The following is a 21501-nucleotide window of genomic DNA, read 5'->3' on the forward strand; positions in this document are numbered from 1 at the left end:
CACACCACTTTTGCCTGGTTCAGTCCAGGGGTCTAAAAGTGGTGTGTGCCAGGGAGAGCAGGTGGTGGCATGGAGACACTCCAAAGGCAATGGATTTCTTGGAAGCTGTTAAGGTTATTGATTTAAGTCATGACAGGCTCAAGAGCACTAAGAGAGATTCTCTCAAAAGGAAATCAAACTGCTTCTCCAGGTGAGTATTGCTTTTTACTTAGGCAGAGGTCTAAATATATTGAGGTGAAAGCAACTGGGTCTCGCCTCTGAAGCAATCTGGAGAGACCTATAAAATGTATTGATTGGACTTACTTAACTTATACTGGCTAATAATAAAACAACTAGACCCATCAGTCAGTCTCCAGGCCCCCCAAGAGAATGATTACCAGGTGGATTGATTCCTCCTCAGAGATGGCAGTTAATGGGGAAAGCACTGAGGGGATCAGGACAATAGGTACTGCACAATGACGTTCTAGGGTAGAATACCAGGGAAGCCATGTCTACCCAGATGAGTGTCCTGAGCGAGGGTGGGGAGTTCTCTGGGAATCGGCTTGCAAAGAGCTACACAGCCCCATCAGGAAGGTGGTGGAAGCTGCCAGATAAATGTTTGCCAGGTAAGAAAAGGCAAGAGAATGAGGACATTGATCAGGGCAAGGAAGGGGCGGGAGGTGTATGGAGAAAGGCAAACAGCCACGTAACTGAGCTGCCAGCAAGCCTGCCTAGAAGTCTGGAGTAGGGATCTCTAGAGGGCACCTTGTGGGCCTCTCTGTGCCAGCTGGAAGGTCGGAGAGGAGGAGGTATTCAATCCAATTCAGCAAGTATTCCTCTTGCCTTGAGAAAGAAATAAAACATGTCTTCCTTACCCTAGTTAACTTGCAGTCTTATTGAGAGTCAGGATGTCCCCACTTGAATGAGCTAATGACCTGAGACCTTAGACCAGGGGTGTCCACACTTTTTTCAACGGTTTTCACCAAGGGCCATATGTGGTAAAATACACAAACAGCCGGGCCACTCACTCGAGGTGAAGTACATATTGCCTCACCTGGTTTATTTAAGTAAACTAAACATATTTTTGGAATTTGCTGCGGGCCAATTAAAAATGGATTGCGGGCCGCACTTGGCCCGCGGGCTGCAGTTTGGACACCCCTCCTTTAGACAATGAGATGCCAAGTCAGTGGCATGCATTCTAGGTGTGACGAGAATTCAGGAGAAGGGGTGCTCTGGGAGGGCTGGAGGAGTTGGGGAGTGTCTCAGAGAAAAGGTGAGACTTGAATTAGTTCAAGAAGAACAGAGGGGAGTTGGATGAATAAATCAATCTAAAAACGTAGCAGCCTTTGTCTAATTGGGCAACTCCTGAGAGGCAATTGTGAAACACTCAGGAATTTTCAGCTAGTTGGTATCTTGAAATCAGTCAAGGTGGAAGTATTTACACCAAGGAGATTGGCAAATGTCATAAACCAGGGATTATTTTTGGGGGGGCAGAGGTTGCAGTTTACCAACATACCACTGCTTGTAGATTGGCAAATGTCATAAACCAGGGATTATTTTTTGGGGGGTGGAGGTTGCAGTTTACCAACATACCACTGCTTGTAGATTGGCAAATGTCATAAACCATAGATTATTTTTGGGGGGGCGGAGGTTGCAGTTTACCAACATACCACTGCTTGTAGCCCAGCTTAACATTTCCTCCTGTCCACAGACAACAACTAGAAATTCTCAGTTTTGTTTGGCTTATTTCCCTCCATTATGCTTTAAGAGAGACTGTATGGTGCACTTAAGAGGTGGATTCCGGAGCCACACCAGCCAGGCTGAAGTTCGCCTCCTACCTGTGGCTCCTTGAGCACACAGCTTAGTCTCTGGGCCTCGTTGAGTCCATCTCTAAGGTTGAGGTTGTCATAGAACCTTCTCATAGGATTTCCATGGGCTTAAATGAGTTAACACAAAAAAATACCAGCACCTGTACATAAAAAGACGCTCTGCAAACATTAGCTATTATTATTCTAAAACGTAAATATCCTTTAGTTCTCTTGTACTTAAGGATTGTAGAATAATATAAACAGTGGTTAAAAGTGGGAGCTCTGGAGTCAATGTTTGGATTCCAGCCTGAGCTCTAACAATTACTATCGGGCCGGCCCAGTGGCTCAGGCAGTTAGAGCTCCATGCTCCTAATTCCAAAGGCTGCCGGTTGGATTCCCACATGGGCCAGTGGGCTCTCAACCACAAGGTTGTCTGTTCAATTCCTCGAGTCCCGCAAGGGATTGTGGGCTCCGCCCCCTGCAACTAAGATTGAACACAGTACCTTCAGCTGAGCTGCCACAGAGCTCCTGGATAGGTCAGTCACAGTTGGAGCGTGTTCTCTCAACCACAAAGGTTGCCGGTTCGACTCCCACAAGGAATGGTGGGCTGTGCCCCCTGCAACTAGTAACGGCAACTGGACCTGGAGCTGAGTTGCGCCCTCCACAACTAAGATTGAAAGGACGACAACTTGACTTGGAAAAAAGTCCTGGAAGTACACACTGTTCCCCAATAAAGTCCTGTTCCCCTTCCCCAATAAAATCTTTAAAAAACAAACAAACAAACAAATAAAAAAATAATTACTATCCATGTGGGCAAGTAACAACATCTACAAGTCTTAGTCTCCTCATCTATAAAATGGGGATAATATTTAATACCTACAGAGTATAGTATTTATAAAGGTTAAATGAGACTAATATTTTTGAAGCACTTAATAGTGCCTGGAGCAGAGAAAGCATTCAGTAAATGATAACCACTGTTGTTGTTATTATTATTATTATCATTATTATTATGGTAATAACAGTATTAAGATTGCCACCAGGTTCCGGACTGCTCTGACTCCTTACAGACAACTTAGAGGAGTAGATAAATGACAAGAAGGAATTCTCTCTCTATCCTGAGGGAGATCACTTAGGGAACCATATTCAAAGTTTGAACTTGCTCTCTCCCAATGGAAAGAACTTCCATAGAGTTCCACGAAGTTATTTCTTCACCTCGTTAGGCCCCGAATGTCCTCCCTGGACAATTGCCCCTCTCTTCCAGAGCCCATTCAAGCTTCCATCCTCACGAAGGCTTCCCTTACAGCTCCGGCCACCAGACTCTCTTTTCTTGAGCCTGTTGGCCTTGCCTCTCTGTGGGCATAAAGTCAGAGGACTGACACTTGTCCCCTTGAGTCTCTTTCATAGCTATGCTGCATTTCCCCAACAAGATGCATGGGAACTGAGCAGAGCATGTGCTCCGTAGACCTTAGAAGAATCGAATCTTGTTCAGGCTGCAAACTTTGTTCTCTGTCAAGACTGAAGGGTCTGAGCTCTCTCTTCCTTCCCATCCTCGTTTTTCTTTTACCAAGCCCATGTCTATTGCTCAGTTCCTGGAACCCAGGTGCCCTGTGAGGTTCTGCTCTGGAGTCTGTGAACTTCCCAGGATGCCTGAGCCCCACTGGGGAGGAGTCCCACTGGGTGGGAACAGGGCCACTAGCCAGGCTGGGCTTCTGTGAATGACCAGAAGGGAAGTAGATGCCACCACTCCAGGCCCAGACTTGGATCTAATTTCTGGCCTGTTAGGACTGAAAGAGAGATAGCCATTCTAATGCCAAATGGGTTTTAATAAGTTTCTGAGATATCTAAGTCCCAGTTCGACCTGACAGCTAAAACAGATTGGGGGGTGTGCTGGGAGGATGGAGAAGGACATAACCTTTTTGCTTTCTTTGTGGCTGTCCTTCAGGCCTGGGAATTTCCCCTAAATCACTTTCTGTATCTTGGTTTTCAACAATCACCAATCTGGGAAGCAGAGTATTGGAACCATTTCTGTTCCTACCACCCCTGTTTTGTTCTTTAACCCACAAGGTTAGGCTTTGGGGGGACACTAACATGGAGATACATTGCTGGATGATGAGAGAGACTTCTGGAACACTGAAAGAGAGGACAACTGAATGGGGGACACCTACATCAGGAATAAGTCATCTTAAACATCATGCAAGGACAGGTACATGCAGGCCAAGGACAACCAGTCATATTAGGAATGATAAAACTGAGGTCTGGCCTAAGTCTCTGTTTCTTCAAGGAGAGGCATTTTGGCCCAAATGTCATGTAGATTGCTCTATAAGTGGGCCCCCAGTCCTGGTTGATATTTCTGCAAGCCCGTGCTAGCCTGTTTGAGTGATATGTGTGGCCCTTACCTAGAACCTGAAGTGCAGGAAGAGGAGGCCCAGGACCCCACTGAGGAAGTGGACAATGGCCAACCACAGCCAGCACCCAGCGAGTTTAGTGCTTGCAGGGTAGAGATAAATGAACCTCAACTTTTATAGGGCCTCCCCTACAGGTACCATTGGAGAGCTAGCAGGGACATAATGAGGAGAGAATGAAGCTTTGAGTTTTGAACTTGAAGCAACCTAGAGAATAAATAGATTAGAAGAAATTGAGAGAAGACAGTCCTTTGGGGAACCAACAGAGGCATATCTAGAAGCTCTGACTCCCCACAGCAACAATTACATACAATGACTCCTTTATGAGATGAAAATAAACCCAATACCAGAGAGCCTTGGATGATATTTACAAACACCTTCAGAGCTGGGAAAAGGAGCAAGGATTCCTTACGCACTAGCTAGTTTCCCTTGCTTTTCCCATGTACAGACAAAAGTGGCAGGACTAATAAGCTCCTCTGAATGGGGACAAATGGAACTTACGGAAGCAGTACTTTCAGCAAGTTGGTACAGAATAGCCAGTACTTTTCAGAAATCACGAAATACATGGGCCACTTTCATTTTTTATAAGGTTTTTCATATATTTTTTAACATGGAGAAATCTTACAGCAGAATCACAACAATTGTGATACTTTTTAAAACATAGCATTTAATAAATTGGTATAATTTAGCACCAAAGACTTGGAGTTATTCACAAGATAATTATAGGATTTCTGAAAAATATTAATTTGTAATGTATGACAGGCAATCTGATCGGGTAATGGGAACACATATTTTAGCTATATGAAGAACATCATCTTTCAATGTTATGGTGTCCCCCTGAGACTGCATGTATAACCTCATTTAGAGATGAGTCAAATCTTAAATTTGAAGCCTTTCATTAGCTTGGTATAAATGGAATAAATAGTTTCCCCAATGCACTCCTCACCCCCACCAGCCTATGATAGCCCTGCATTTAGCAGAAGTAGATAGTTTATATAAGTGCAATATTTTATGAAGATTCAGAAAACTTAGATAATACTTAATAAAGATTCCTTTGTTGGAGAAATTTTAAAGAAGGGATTATTATGACTTCTGGGATAGCAATTTGGTTTTTTTGCTTTGTTTTTTTATGTCTGGGGCCCAAATTTCATGAAAACATTGCCAATGAGATTCAGTTATATGCATGTAACTCCATGAGATAAAATGCGATAGGGAAGGAAATCATCTTTCCTCACCAATGTATGTGTATGAGACACCTCTTATGAATCACTTCAAAGGTTTGGGCCTCACCCATCCCTTATTCCAGTTGTGTGCAGTTTTGTGATGATGCCAGCCAATTACTGCAGGTTACGCCCACTGCGACCCACCTCAGGCCCACTCTTTGTTCCCCTTGCTTTCTCTCTTCCGGCTTGTGAGTGACATTGTAGGTGGGGCCACCATGGTAATGTGCTTGGCATTCATGCGTGGGCAATATAGAAATCTAGGGGGAAAACCTTTGCTCAGTGGTCTTGGGGGCAATGGAGAGCTGCTGCCACTTTCTACTCCCTTTGGTTGGTGCTGAGACACCTTTCAGGCAGCAACTCCATGGTTTCCTGGGATTGTACAAGCAGTAGCCTGTAGACAAGGCCAACTCCATAACATAGCTCTGTATTGGTTCTTTTTTCTTTCCTCCTCACTCTACCACTTCCTCACTTCTGCTCCTTTTTAATCACATTCTCCAAGAAAGAGCTTTCACTTAGGCCTCTGTCTTAGGCTCTGCTCTCTGCAAAACCCCAAAACTTTTTCATAAGAACTGGTAGTGTATTTGATTTTCCTTTTACTATTTTCTTGCAAGTTATTTTTTTTAACCTAAATGCAAGATTTGACATGGAGATTTGTCACCTGCCATCTATTAAAATGGTTTTTTAATTCTGATTTTGTCATTTAACAGTGTTAGTGGTCCTTCCTAGCCTTAAATTGTCTACAAACTTGTTCATAAAATTTATCGCGTGTTTAAAAATAGCCATCAACAACCAACCTCTGTAACCCCATCTCATGCTTCACTTTCTTTGATAACTACCCTCTGGCAGCCTTACCTCCTACAAGTGCACAAATGGGCCAAGCTCTTCCCCCTCAGGGTTTTGCACACAATGTTCTTTCTGCTTGGAATCCTCTTCCTTTAGGCTCTTCACCTGAACATCTCTTTAATCATGCTTTAGGACTCAACTTAAATGTCACTTCTCAAAGAGCACTTTCATGACCACCATGTTTCTGTCACAGCACTTATCCCAATCCATGAGTACGATGGATCCAACTATTTGTTTTTTTATTGTTCATTGTGCGAATTAGAATGAAATCTCCAGGAAGGAAGGGATGTTGTCTGTTTTCTTTGCTGCTACATCCCTGGTACCTAGCCCGATATCTGACAGGGTCTCAATAACTATTTAACTCCTCTTCTCTAGTTTTGTGCTAGATTCACCCCCTCTCACTCAAGGGCATTACTCCACCATCCCTCCCCCCTCTCTCCTGTGTCATAATAATCTCCCTCATTAGTGGATTGTTTCCATCAGCAGACAAGCATGCTATAATTTCTCCTGTCTTAAGAAGCAAAACAAAACAGACAAAAAAACCGTGTTCTTTGTTTACATTCTTTTTCAGTTGACACAATACATATTTTATTTATTATCTGTCTCCCCCACTAGACAAGATGAGTGAAATATTTGTGTTTTTATTTATTTATTGCTATATCCTTAGTGCCTCAAAAATGCCTAGCACATAGTAGGCACTCAATAAAAATTTGTTGAATGAACAAATAACTTTTCAGAATAAATGAATGAAATAATAAAGCCTTTTTAATTAAAAGAGGGAAAAAAATCAGTCTAAATCATGGGCAATATCTACATAACTTAAAAGATCAGTATTCAACTAAGAAAGCAAATATACACAAGACACCTATGTAGAGATATATGGTGGCTATCTAACTGTATAAGTGGTGTGGGGACAAATTATCTTCCAATTTATGGCACTGCTTTCTTATGTGAACAGCTCAACAGGACATTTCAATGGAGAAGAGAAAAACCAGTGACAGACTCAACATTTAGGTAACAGCAGGCCTTGTCTTAGAAACGGAAACACTAAGGCCAGAGGTAATAACTATCCCCAAACTCTGTGTTCTTCCCTTTAATGGTCTGGGGCATAACCCTCCACAAAACGCATCCAAATAATTAACTCACATAAAACAAAAGTTCTTATCCTTACTTAGAAACTAGATACCACAAATTGTTTTCTGGACAATTGGCATGCAATAATAGTGCCAGCCAGGAGATGGCGACTAGCGTTTCTCTCTGGGAAGGCTACACCATAGGTGGCTACTGAAGGACAGAGAGCAGCTGGGACCTGTCCAGGTCAGCTGGCTGGGTCAGCCAGGGGCCTCTAGAGAGGAGAGTCTGAAAACAGGGCTCTGCCTCAGAATACCTCATTCTTGTTGGCTGGGCCCCCTGAGTAAAATAGTTGTTGCTGAAAAAGGTACATTTTTAAGGCCTCAGATCTAAGATCAACTACAAATCCAGCATGGTTGGCAGGTCCACAGTCAGGATATTTATCTCAAATTCAGGGAGTTTGAAAATCTAGGACAGCTCCTTGGCAACCCAGTACTGACAGTCCTTTTGTTAGACTTTTCTTAGGTTCAGGCAACAGCCTCTGAGAGCAAACCAGATTTTCTCCAAAACGGAGGCTCGATCCGGCCAACATTCTTCCACAGGAATTATTAACCTGGGTTTTGGGGTCTACCAGCCACTACAACTGGGTGTAAAATTGCCTGTGAGGGTTGGAGGTGGGGGATGTGCTGATACTTACAGTTTCTGAAAGACAGCTCATTGTTTTCATCTGTCCCTCAGAGGGCTCCATGATTCAAAAAGAAAGTTAAGAAACTACTCTAAAAAATTTCCTAGCCTTTCTCCGCAGAGGCCTCACTGATTTTTTATCCCACCGAGTCCCCTGAAATACTCCACTTCTCTATTTTTCATTAAGGTATGTATCATTCAGAAACATCATCAGTTATTTGAACAGAGAAGGTACTATAATAATTGTTAGCTAAATATGAAGTTGTCAACTAGGTAACTGAAAAGGCAAAAAGAGTGCACTGAGGTATCACAGAGGCAGCAATTGCAGGAGCAGCCACCACGCCTAGGTCGTGTGTGGGAAGAGGTAGGAATTATTACAACGGAGAAACTTGAAAGTCAGACTTTGAGGAGGAGGCGCTGCTCAGCTGAACTGGGATTTCTGAGGGCCCTGTGGGGACCTGGTATCTTCTGGGAGGGGAGAGTGTGATGAGGCTGGTGCTGTAAGTGTTGGAAAAACTGTGAACTGCGTGCAAATGCTGCTGCAGGAAAGGACTGCCAGTGTTAGGGTGAAGAGGTGAGGCTAGGGTGACCTGGATGGGAACAGGAAACCCACAGGAAGCAGACAGGAAGGAATGAGTCCTTACTTTCTCCTGCAGCCATGCTGTCTCCCTCTAATGTTTCCCATTGGGAGAGCTAATGTGGAGCCATCTGGCAAAGCTGAATATGGTTTGCAGAGTCCCAGCTCCAGCATCACAAGGCTGAGTACAGAGGGTAGGTTTGGAGCTGAGAGGCAATAAGTTCAGAAGATCTCCCCAAACATGTTGTTTATTGTAATATTCACAGCCATTATCCAATTCATTCATCCAAAGGGATTCAAATTCTTAACAGATTCATCATTGGGCAGTCTCTAGGGGGCACATATAGTGGATTTTTAGACTGAGTTTGGGATTCCCAATGAATATGCAGCCATCTGCCTCCAAGGTCTTGCAGCAATGAGAGCAGTGGTGGGTCTCACCATTTACAATCTCGGCTTCTAAGTTGGGTAGAAAGCAATGGAGACCTCTTGACCACGGCCCCACAGTGGCTGTGGGCACTGACGTATTCATATAGTTGGTGTCACTTCTCCAGAGAAGTCTCCTGGGATTCTGAACGAGAGTCTAGCTCATAAACCACATCTGACTCTTTCCCTGTGCACTAGGAAATTTTCTAGTATTGGAAATATAAATGATCATCAAGCCAAATAAACACGACTCATGGAGTGTACATAATCAAAGAAAATTTGACTTCGTCTCCCACTGTCCTTTCTGTTTTGTTCAGGGGAGCAAGCTCTTCCCCTACCCCAGATAACATTTAGGGCAAGTCTCATGACTTTCTGGTCACACTTAGTAGTACCAATAATCCTCTGGCCACTTCAGATCACACAGTATAAATTTAATAGCTGAAATATTCAGTCTCATAACTTCTTACTTTGAAGTTGAAGCTTCTCACCCTTACACCCAGGAAACTGACAAATGTCATAAACCAGGGATTTTGGGGGGGAACTGGGGGAAGCCAATTTACCAGCATACCACTGCTTTTAGCCCAACTCAACATTTCCTCCTGCCCACAGACAATGACTAGAAATTCTCAGTTTTGCTTGGCTTATTTCCCTCCATTATGCTTAAAGAGAGGCTGTATGGTGCAGTTAAGAGGTGGGTTCCGGAGCTACACCAGCCAGGCTGAAGTTCGCCTCCTACCTGTGGGTCCTTGAGCACACAGCTCAGTCTCTGGGCCTCGTTGAGCCCATCTCTAAGGTTGAGGTTGTCATAGCACCTTCTCATAGGATTTCCATGGGCTTAAATGAGTTAACACACAAGAAATACCAGCACCTGTACATAAAAGGCACCCCACAAACATTAGCTATTATTATTCTAAAATGGAAATATCCTTTAGTTCTCTTATTCCAGCAGTTTTGTTAAAAGATGTACACATCTGTAGCCAACTTAATCCCCGCACAGCTTGCTGAATGTAAGTATCACTAATATACCACCCTTTTGAGTGAGTGTATATCATGTCAACTGATGTCCTCTTCCTCTCAAAAGAATAGCAATGACACACTGTAAAGAACCTATTACTCCCATCATCTCAAACTGTTGGGTATTGGTTTTGCATCTCAATCTCTTCACTGCCAACCCTGTGAGGCCACATATGGCCATACACTCACATATCCTCTGTTGTGACAAATTTTCGGAACAAAAGCTGTCCTAGCTACCTCCCCTGTATTCCACAATCAGAACCATAGTCAACCCATCACTTGTCCTTTAGATGTTCTGGGTGGGAATTGGATACCTGTGCACTGCGTCTCCTAAGCTATAAGGGACACGTAGTAAGCTCTCTCAGGGAACAAGTTGAATCCCCTTTCCCTAAGCAATGAGTCCCCTGTAACTCTCTTTTCTCCCGCATAGGTGAAAGTGGACTCATGGCACACTAAAATCTTTGTCCAGAAATCCTCCTTCTTCATCTCCAAATTACTGGCCATGTTGGCACCATGAATGAGGGATACAAGAGTCATGAAACTGGTTTTCTTTGCATACCTTTCTTCCAAAGCCTGCAGTGGGGTGTGATACCTTTTATTGGAACGTGATCTCTATTGTCTTCAGGCCTTAGCAGAAACTTTCATTTCAGCCTCTTGTTGCATGCGTACTCTGAGAAAAACAAATAAAGTGACTGAATTTCTTTATTAATCTAAAAGCACCAATATTCTTAAAGCTTCTAAACCCGAATAAATTGGCCAGAATCGGTCTTTTTAGGTCCGTTAGGGACTCTTTAAGTAAAGGAGAGATGCTACAAAACTTACTTTGGAATCATCTTAACTGAAATCACTCAACTGTTTCTAATCCCTTGTAGAAGGATGGAAAAATCCTTCTACCGAGGACTATCATCCACCTCACTAGTTTACCATGAGGATTAGATGAGATTATATATGCAAAAGTAATTTTCTTTTTCCTTTTTTCATCTCCCCCCCCCCACTCCGGTTCAAGCCATTGCTTCTCAGTCTAGTTGTTTAGGACACAGTTCCCTGGCCCAGGCTGGTATTATGAGCCCTGCTCACAGCAGCAATGGCAGCTCACGCCGACCTATGGCTGCTCACAGCAGCCCAGCTCCAGGGAGAGCTGTGGTTCACAATCTTAGCTGTAGAGGGCGCAGCTCACTGGCCATGTGGGAATCCAACCAGTGATCTGGGTGTTAGGAGCATGGCGCTCCAACCACCTGAGCCACTAGGCCGGCTCCCAAAAGTAATTTTGTAATTTCGTAAACTAGAAGGTGCAATGCATGTGTCTATCATAATTATGGATACCTTCAGGGAGCTCGATTATCCAGAATTGCTAAAAAAAAGTTCTAAGCAGGCACGTATGGTTCAAAGATGAAACAGTTCAAAGAACAAACGATGGGGCTGTTTGGCAGGTGTTTGTGACAAGAAAAAAAAACTTACCTAGAGTATACATTAGCAACATTGGGAGATTACTGAGTAGCTAGCAGTCAGAGCCCCACCCATAGTCCTTGGCCCACCCCAGGTCACCTGCCAGTTGTTCCCCAATGTACGAATAGTTTCCTGCTTCTTGCTGCCTTTGGGTATGCTCTGGCTCCTGGAGAGTGCTTGCCCTTGAAGCAGGCAGAGAGGAAATGCCAGGAGTAACACTTACTCATGGGGGATGGGTATAAGTGTCCTCAGGGATCATTCTGAGGTGTGTTCCAAACAATTTCTCAGAGTCACAGTGGGACGTAGTCCCTCCCTTCCCCCTCTGTGGTAACCTAGTTACTAACACCCTTTGTTACCTTGCCTGCCTTACCTGACTCAATTTCCCCATTTTCCCACAGAGCTTTCTGGGATGACCATCCCAATCAACTATTCGCAACTTGAAGAACAACAGTGTCTGTTTTTGGGGAGGTCTTAAGCTAAGGCAGAGAAGTCTGGAGGACTTGTCTTTGGCAGGAAAATGTAAGTTATGCTACCTGAAATAGTAACTTCTGGGTAAATCTAGCTATTGGGTGCTAGTAGAAATTGTTAAGTAATAATAATAACTTGCATTAATTGATAGCTTCCTTCCAAGCACTTTTCACATAGGTGACAGAGGATGGAACTTTGGAATCTGACAGACAGGGATTTGAATTTCAGAAATTTTGCTGTTTTCACCTTAAAAAAAAACCACACCTTATTTAATTTCTCCAGGCCTCTGTTTTCTCATCTGTAAAATGGGGATAATGAAACAGTACAGTGGAAAGGGTTAAATAAGTCAATGCACATGAAGTGCTTAGCATAGTCCAGCACATGTTTGTGCTCAGAACATGGTAGCTACAGTTATTCCCATTGATATTAAGAAAGAAAAACATGAGCCTGTTGGGGAGTAAGAAACTTTCCTCTACTGGTCTAGGCCCTTTCGGCTGGTCTAATAATCAAAAAGATGTGAAACAGATTAACAAGAGAAAATAACTAAATTTAATTACCTACGTATGTATGGGAACCCTACATACGTGAGAGAGTCAGAGACTCCTACATACATGAGAGGTTCAGAGACAGAAAGATAAAAATGGTATTTTTGGCATTCTTAGCTAAGGATGAGGTAAGGCACCTTGGGGCTTCAGAGAGGAGGAAGATGATGTCATTCTCAGGACAATAAAAAGAGCAGATGTTTAGTAGTTAGATTGCCCGGCCCTATTGATAGGTCATAAGAAGTTATTTCTGGTGATAATTCTTATTATGGGCAAGGCCCCTAATTTAAATTCTTTAAGGGAGAGATAAAAGTTTCTCCTGAGCCTCCAGGATATCAATTGCCTTCAGCTCAAAATAACTCATTTGCCAAAGTGGCACATGTTGGGGAGGCCTGTTCTGCATACCTTCCAGCCCCATCCAAAGACAGGGGTTAAAAGTTGATTTTACTGATTTATATGATCTATAAGAGAATTATGGGTTGTTTCCATCTACTTAAGAGAGAGTGAGAGAGCCTCAGTCTGTCATTACATCCCTGTTTACATTCAAATCTATACACCTTGCTGGATAAAAGGATAAAGAAGATTTGAAGAGAAAATAGTTTTGGAATCCATTGTTGAAAGCAGAAATGATGTAATGCAAAATATGTACTTTACGCGTATGGATTCCTTAAACATAGACAAAAGCTTTTATTTCTGAATTTCGTTCCTTCCCCACAAAACAAAAAACCAAAAAACCAAAAAATGTTGGGGAGGAGAGCTGGGGAATTGCAATGTGTTGAACCGGGAAAGAAACGTCAGAACTAGAAAGATCTCCCTCTAAGGCTAGGTGTGGCCTTTGAAAGAAGCAGGGCAGGGGCAGAAGTGTGGGCAAAGAGGGGAAGAAGATTGGAGACACAGGCAGGAAACTGAAAAAAAAGCTGGCATCAGCCTTGAAGCAGGCACCAGATGGATGGATTCCCACCGCCCTGGCCCCAGGGGCTCATGGGAGAGGACCCGCTGGGTCTCCCTGACGGGGTGGTTAAGACACAATTGGAGACTTAGCACCTGTTAACTTGTCAAGGTGTAAAAGAAGGGAGAGAGACCTGACATTTTCCCAATCCCTGAAAGTGAAAGAAGGAAGGGTTCTTTACTTTCAGGGTCATATCCTGAATGACAGAGGTCAGTGTTTGCAACTGATCCATGTGGGCGCAGGCTTCTAATTATTTCCTGGATAACCTGTTATCTATTAGCTTTCAGGCTGCTTGCCAGAATATGCTAATGTCTCCAGAGTTGCTAGTCTGGATTCTGAGGAGCAGAGTTTTGTTTTGTTTTGTTTTTGATTTTTTAAAGGGGAAGTAGGAGTTGGGCAGAAGCTAGCTGTAAGTCATTGGCAGAAAGGTTGTCCTGTCTTCTGTCCTTAGCCCATGTTGAAGGAGAGACAATGCCCAGGGATTCAGGGCACGATCCACCCTGATGCCCATATGTAACCCATCAGTGTCTCCCCTTTTCCTGGCTCCTCGACTCACACTCGAGGAGATTTGGCTTTATGAGAACATTCTGGAAAAGCTTTTGAAAGAAATGTTTTTCTGGGCTGATATCATTTGCTTAGAGAACAATGAATCTTTTCAAATAATCTTTTGTTTGGGGAAAGAAGGGAATGGAGGGTGTCAGAATTCAATAGGTTTGTTTTTCTGTTGACTAGGGGCAGAACTTGGCCATCACCCATGGGAGCTTATCATCAACCATCAGTTACAGTCATGGCCTCTATATTTGTACTAAGGCACAATGAAATGTCATCAAATGGCAGGGGTACACAAATATAGGGCATCATTCTTCTTATTAATATAATAAAGGTAGTGCATGTTCATTATTTAAAATGTAGGAACTCTAGAAAACCGAAAAGAAAAAAAACACTTAAAATTTTAGTCCTCAGGTACAATTACTGTTATCCTTTTAGTGTATCTTCTTCTACCTTTTTTTTTCTGTGCTACTTTATACCTATCTATGAAAAAGGGCTTTTGATTAAAAAAATACAATGGTACCCTCTTAACTTTTGGAAATGTCTGGAGGATAATATGTTCTTTAGCACTGGAGTTTGTGATTAGCTCTATGTAATCCTCAGAGACTATTGTGAGTTCAACAATAGTCTCAAACAATTTGTGGGGACAGAACCCCAGAAAGCAGTTTCCAGGCTCTCGGCCTCACATGAAGGCCTGGCTCGGGTAGTAAATGGCCATCAACTGTGATTGGATGGCCATCAGCTGTGGCTAGTTGGCCGTCAGCTGTAACCAGTGAGACATTGGCCATTAATATAACTGCCGTGGCTACGCTAACAGAAAAGATGGCGGCTAGCAAGAGCGGATTGAAGAGAGACGGATGCCGCCGGTGAGAATATAGTGATATGACTCCCCTACTTATGGCTCCGTGGGTGTTCCTTTTTGGCCTCACCATGTCCTGCGTGCTTATGTGGGGAGCGGGAGCTGAGACCCCGCAGGCCACCCCGCATGACAAATTTCAAACAATTTTCAAACAATTTCTCAGAGGGTTCTAGTGGGATAATACTTAAAATTAAAATACTGACAACACCAAGTGTTGATAAGGATGTGGAGCAACTGGACCTCATACACTATTTTGGAAAACAGTTTAGCAGTTTCTTGTAGTTAGACATGCATATACTCTGTGAACCAGCAATTAAAATTTTAGGCATTTACCCAAGAGAAATAAAAACATGTCCACAAAAAGACTTGTAAGAATGTTCCCGGCTCTGCCACTTAACTAGCTGAATGTTAGTATGTGACTTTACCCTCGGTGCCTCAGTTGCCTCTTATATAAAATGGGGTCAATACAATGTACTGAATAATCTGAAATGGAAATCTTGTTGCCGTGTATACAGCCTCCTTCAGACAAGAGTAGCCTTTTCCCTACTCTTTCCCCTACAACTAGCCTTTTCCCAATGTGGCTGCCATAGCTTATGTAGCGTGCTTTGCTAGTGGCCCAACTTTACTCCCCTAGAGGCAGAATACAGGATGAGGTCTGGGGACAAGCTGGAAGCAACCACACAATGGAGATTTTGGCTGGGCCAGAGCTGATGTTAGATTTGTCTGGCATAGGAATATGGGTCACCCCTCTCCCCAGGCGTATGTTCCTCTAAGGAGCTATTTCTGTCAAAGAGTCTCCTGGGAAGGAAACCTTGAGCAGCATTCCCATTTGGCATTCAGAAATTGATAAGTAAGTCTGAGAGCCTTCCATGCTGTAGAAGGGGTCCCCAAGAAAGCATTTAACATAAGTGAAGAAGGACCCAACCTCAACCATGAGGAAGGCAGGTGTCTACGTAATCTAATAGTGAGTAATGCTATATTTGGGAGGTGGAAAGCACTTTGTCAGTTTTCTTTGTGATTGACTCTTTAGCTTCTTGACTCTTTCTTTGTGGTTGACCCTTCACGCCAGCTACGGTGGTCCCATTCCTCTTGCCAGAGATTGGTTTAAGAGTAGGTATGCACGCAGCTCTGGCCAATGAGACATAAAAGGAATTCTTTAGGGACTTTTGGAAAAAGTTTCTGTGCTTCAAAGAAGCAGACACAGGAAGAACATCCTTTTCTTCCTCTGGATGTAATTTTATCTGGCGAAGACATAACTACAAAGGGAGCCAACTGGTGGACAAAGTCAACACCTTGAGGACAGCACAGCAGAGAGATGCAAACAACATGGGTCCTGGACTCCTTGAGCCGCTCATTGTACTACACCTGGAAGGCACTACTTCTGGAACTCTCATTAGTGAGATAATATTTTTCCTTAGATATTTGAATCTTCCTTATATTGGTGTTCTGTTAGTTGAGGCTAAACCATCTTAACCAAGTGAACATGGAACTGGAATTCCTACATTAGCTGGTGGGAGCTTGGAGCGAATAAGATTTGGGTATTAAGGAGATGTAACTGGTGTCTTCATAGGCTGGTGACACCAGGACAGGGGGGTCATTCATGCTTCTATACCTGTCAGGTGTGACTCCTACTTTACAACCCATGTGAACTAGGAATATTGTACTCTTCCGCTTTTTTCCTTTAGTCAAAGTAAATCTGACTCTGAGACCCCAATCCTGTTCAGTGGGCACATAACTAATCTGTCATTCTTGGGGCACAACCCCCTGAAAAATTGTGCCTAATTGGGCAAAAGGGTAAAGGCATCGCATCCACTCAGCAGCCAATACTTCATACTGAGTTTTCCTTTGATGCCTCAGGTCTCTTCCAGTTTGGTGATTTTGCTGTTTCTGAGTCATTCTTGGGGCCCAGGAATTTTTGGTGAGGGTAGAAACACAATGCCTAAGGCTTCACATCTTCTGAGATCTGGTCCTTATCCAGGACCCTGGAATGCGTTTATATTCTCATCATCAGAGTTTTCTCTTTTACTATATTTCTGGTTTCTGAGCACTCTCCTTTCTCTTTCCTTGTCCTTCAAAGCCCACACGCCCACTTCTCCCTTTGGGTATCTGCATCATCTCATTAATGAGCCAGGGTTTTTACCAAAGACAAGGAGATCCATTAACTTCAAGCAGCTTCTGCTTTCTGTCCTGAAAGAATTCCTAAGGCAAGAAAACAACAACAAAAAGCCTGGAAAGAAAAGGCAATGGAAAAATACAGCAAATGAATTAATATCAATTATCTTGTCACAGATACCTCAGAGGTGACCTGAGAGAACTCAGCCCAATAGGTCTGGCTCCATGCTGAATGGCAGCCAGTCACCCAATGAGAGTTGGAAGAAGAGAAAAAAGGTGGGTGCTGAGCAGTGTGGGGGAAACTTTCCTGGTAACTTGCGAAACCTGCTTCACAGCCTGGAATTGAGAGCCTGGGGCCCTGGTTTCCTCTTTCCTTTCCTGGGTGTTCCTGGGTGTTCTTAAAAATACATTTCCATTCCCATAAGCTTTCTCTCTGTCTCTGCCTTGCGGTCACACATGGGGCTACTACAAATACTAAAATCACTAGAGAGTGGGGAGGATCAAATGAGATAATGTAGGTGAAAAGTTTTGGGGTTGGTAACGTGTCGGGAGGACCTGGCATCCCACTCAGGGCTGGAGCAGTTACTTGTCTTCCCCAGCCTCCTCTGTGGAGGCCACTGTTCCTACGACACTGTCAGCCTGTATCTGCCACAGCCCTCCAGGTGGCACTGGGATGCCTGGGCTTCTGGACTTGCCTCAGAGATAGAGGTAGCCTCAGAACAGAAGTTATGTGCAGCTGGGATTTAGATAGTATCGTCCCACTGTTGACGTAAGAAATGTCCAAACCTGTAGAGAATTTTTTATGAGTTTATTTGAGCCAAACTGACGACAATTGCTGGGAAGAAAAATCTCAACGGATTCAGAAAATGTCCAGAGAATGGCAGTTTTGTAGCTTATTTTACACATTAGAATCAAAGGAGGAGACGTCAGGATGGTCACGTGAATTCCACTAGTGCTAGATTAAGGAGATGGGAGAAAGCAGAGCAAGGAACTCTCTGGGATTGGATAAAAAGTAAAATGGAGAGACACATACTTGTTTCACATTGGTGGATACAGGATAGTTAATAATTAACATTTACAAGACAGAGATGGCATTCAGAGAGCAAGATAACAATGAGAGGCTCAGTGGTCTTGTGCTCTGGTGGGAGGTTGTACCCTGAGGGCTCTGGGAAAAAAGGATTACTCTGGCATTCCAAGGGTATGTTATCTTAGATGCAAAAAGACAATAGACAGATTTACTTACGGTAAAGGTTGACCTTTGTCAAGGAAGCTACAGGTCTAGGATGTGACTACCCGCCATGATCTGCTTTTAGGAATTTTTATGTTCAGATCATCCTATGTGGTTACTTTCGGTCTCTGAGTTTGTAAGCCCCCCTCACCCACCTCCCCACCCCCACCCACCCACTCCCATCCCCATCCTCCCCCCCTTCCCCCCGCCATGCAGGCCTCCCCTGAGCTTGTCGGGTTTAATCCACACCACAATAGCTGAAAGGATCTTTGAGATAATAGGCCAACTCCTTAATTCCACAGATAAGGGTCCTGAAGCTGAACCAAAGAGGCTGGGAGACTTGGTTAAATTCTAAGGAGACTCTTGAGTAGAGACTCTTAGCTCCGAGCCCTTTCTTATTATCCTGATCTCTCAATCCTGGTCGTGCCCCTTGACCCAGATTGTCCTCTCGGGTGCTTTTGAATGATTAACCTGCACTATTTTCTTGCTGCCTTAGAGGCCAGCACACCTCCTGCTCAGGCTTCCTCCAGGATTTAGGCTGTGGGATGTTTAACCCACGGACGAGGAAGACGTATAGAGTCCACAGGTCTTGGGCTGGGTTCTTGCTCGATCTTTGTCACCCTCAGAGCCTTTGGGGAAGAAAATGGGTTACTCAGAAGACAGCCCTGGGCATTTCCCAGTTTACAGGTATCTTCTGGGCATGTTCATTTGTGACATTCTGACTTGAAGCACTTCAGCCTGGAGATGAACTTCAAACCCTGGGGCAAACAGGTTGTGTGTGTGTGTGTGTGTGTGTGTGTGTGTGTGTGTTACTCCTATTGTCAAACCTGGTTTAACAATCACCTCAGGGCATTCTGATGCAGGTAACCTATGGAGTACACTGTGAGAAACATCAGTGCACTGGGTTGGTGAGCTTGGGCAAAGCCCTTGCCCTCTATAAAATGGGGATAAGAATACCTCCGTGCTAGGGTAGTTGTAAGGATTAAATAAGATGATGGAAGGTTAAGAGGTTAGCACAGTGTCTTACACATGTAAGCACTCAACAAATGTTAACTGTTATTGCTATTATAGTTATTTTAATCATGTCAGCTGGGCTTCTTGGTACCAGTATTGCCTGCTTCAAATCTCTGTGTGGTCTGAGAGATCTTCTGTTAGTCCTCTTGCTCTTCCCAATCCCATCAACTGGATTTCTGATCATTTACTCCCCAGCCTAGATTAAAATGCCAGGATTGCTTCCCCTCCCTGTGGGGACAAAACCCCAAAAAAACAGTTTCCAGGCTCTCGGCCTCACATAGAAAGGTGCTGGCTCGGGTAGTAAATGGCCATCAACTGTGATCAGATGCCAGCAGCTGTGGCTAGTTGGCCGTCAGCTGTAACCCGTAAGCCATTGGCCACTAATATAACGGCTGTGGCTACGCTAGCAGAGAAGGAATGGGAGCTAGCAAGAAGATGGTGGCTGGCAAGCGCGGACTGCTATTAGGCAGATTATGTAGATCCTGCTTCCTGTGTCTCTAGCCCAGCCGCCAGCGAGAATATATTGGTTTGACTCCCCTATCTATGGCTCCGTGGGTGTTCCTTTTTGGCCTTACCGTGTCCTGCGTTCTTGGGCGGGGAGTGGGAGCTGAGACCCTGCACGACAAATGGCGCAGCGAGCAGGGTACCCCGCGTGACACTCCCTCTCCCCTTTAGCCACACACACACACACACACACACACACACACACACACAAACAACCACGCACACACACACACACAAACAACCACACACACACACACACACACACACACACAACCTGTGCTCCAGCTCTGCACATTGCCTTCTCCTGCAATATCTGGTTGTCAGGGTGTTGAGAGTATTAACAGAAATTGTCTTTGGGTGGGTGAGATTGTAGGTGGTTTTTAAAAAATTTTCTTTCTTTGCTTGTCTGTATTTTCTGATTTGTTTGTCATGGACATGTATTGCATTTGTACCAAAAAACATTATTTTTAACTTTTATAAAATGTACTTACTACCTCTAGGAAACTTTCCCTGAAGGGTTGTACTGCATTCTGAGCACTTCTTTGAACTTCCCACTCCCTCAGCATTCTTTGTGCTCTGTACTACATTTCCTTTGTTCACTTGTGAGATGCTCTGTAGTTGCTCTTAAAGCAGTTCAGCATCCTGAGCAGGCAGTAGGCACCTTGAGGGTAGAGGCTGTATTATTGCTTCTATAGAAATAGTTTGAATGTTTCTTAGCTGACTGCAGCTCTCCACCCTTCTGTCTGTACCATCGAGCCCAGGTGACTGAGAGAAGTCAAGGGTGCTCGGTTAGAGCAGGGCTTAATTCTATCCAGCTGAACCTCCTGTTATATCCATTTGACAATTCCCAACACTAGGACTAGCAGCATAGCACAGCTTCTGGAGAATCCTGATGGATATACAGGGAAGCTTTCAGCAGGGATTGGCTGTGTCATGGGGCATGGGGCAGTGTTTTAGGGCATGAGTTTAATCTGGAGCTTTCAAAAATCTCTTGACAAAGGTATCATAGCCACAGGCAGGAGAGAGTGAGGGGCATGCAGTATACAGAAGTGCTGGGAATGTCATACTAATGGGAACAGTCTGGGACGTCTTCAGAAATAAACTAAGTCTTGGATGGACCCAAAAGGATGAGTGAAGAGATGGAGAGGTGGGGGTGCAGTACAAAGAAGAGAAAGTGTGTGGACTGAAGGTTAGGAGCTGGCTGATGGAGCTGTGGATATAGCAGTAAAAATTAGTGGTTAAGAACTCAACCTCTAGAGTCAGAAGGACCTGTATCTGAATCATTAGCTATGTGATCTTGGGAAAGCTACACTCCACAGGCCTGGTTTTCTTATTTATGTAATCCGGCTAATGATAATTCCTTCCCATTAGGATTTTTATGAAGAGTTAATGAAATAATTCCTGTAAAATGTTTTTAAACATCCAATAAATGCTAGCCAAGGTTACTATTATTATTATATTCTAATTACTATTATAATTAACATTTATTTTCCAAAAGAATTTTATTGCACACTCATTCAGCCCTTCTTTCCCACGTATTTGTTCACCTGCATTCATTCACCTAACATATAATAATAATATGTAATACATAGATATCATATGTAATAATAATATATTCATGGCTAACATTTAAATAGCATGCTCTATGTGCCAAACATTTTTCTAAGTACTATGTATGTATGAAACTCATTTAATCTTTCCAATAATGCTATGAAGTGGGTCCTACTATCCACATTTTATAGAGGATGAAAGTGAGCTATAGAGAAGTTAAGCAGCTTACCCAAGGTTGCAGAGCTAGTAAGTGAC

At 43.6% G+C, this 21501-nt stretch overlaps 1 protein-coding gene across 1 annotated transcript in view; it reads left to right on the forward strand.

The window, feature by feature from the left end:
• Positions 1–17225, forward strand: part of LOC308498085 (uncharacterized protein) — a 57066-nt gene extending 39841 nt beyond the window's left edge. Inside the window, exons 5-6 of the mRNA XM_081049402.1 lie at positions 11869–11989; positions 17127–17225. The gene's annotated coding sequence lies outside the window, so the exon portion shown is untranslated. The remainder of the gene's footprint in view (positions 1–11868; positions 11990–17126) is intronic.
• The last annotated feature ends 4276 nt before the right edge of the window (positions 17226–21501 follow it).

The sequence above is a fragment of the Rhinolophus hipposideros genome, assembly GCF_964194185.1.
Source record: "Rhinolophus hipposideros genome assembly, chromosome: 5".
In the NCBI taxonomy this organism is placed as follows: domain Eukaryota; kingdom Metazoa; phylum Chordata; class Mammalia; order Chiroptera; family Rhinolophidae; genus Rhinolophus; species Rhinolophus hipposideros.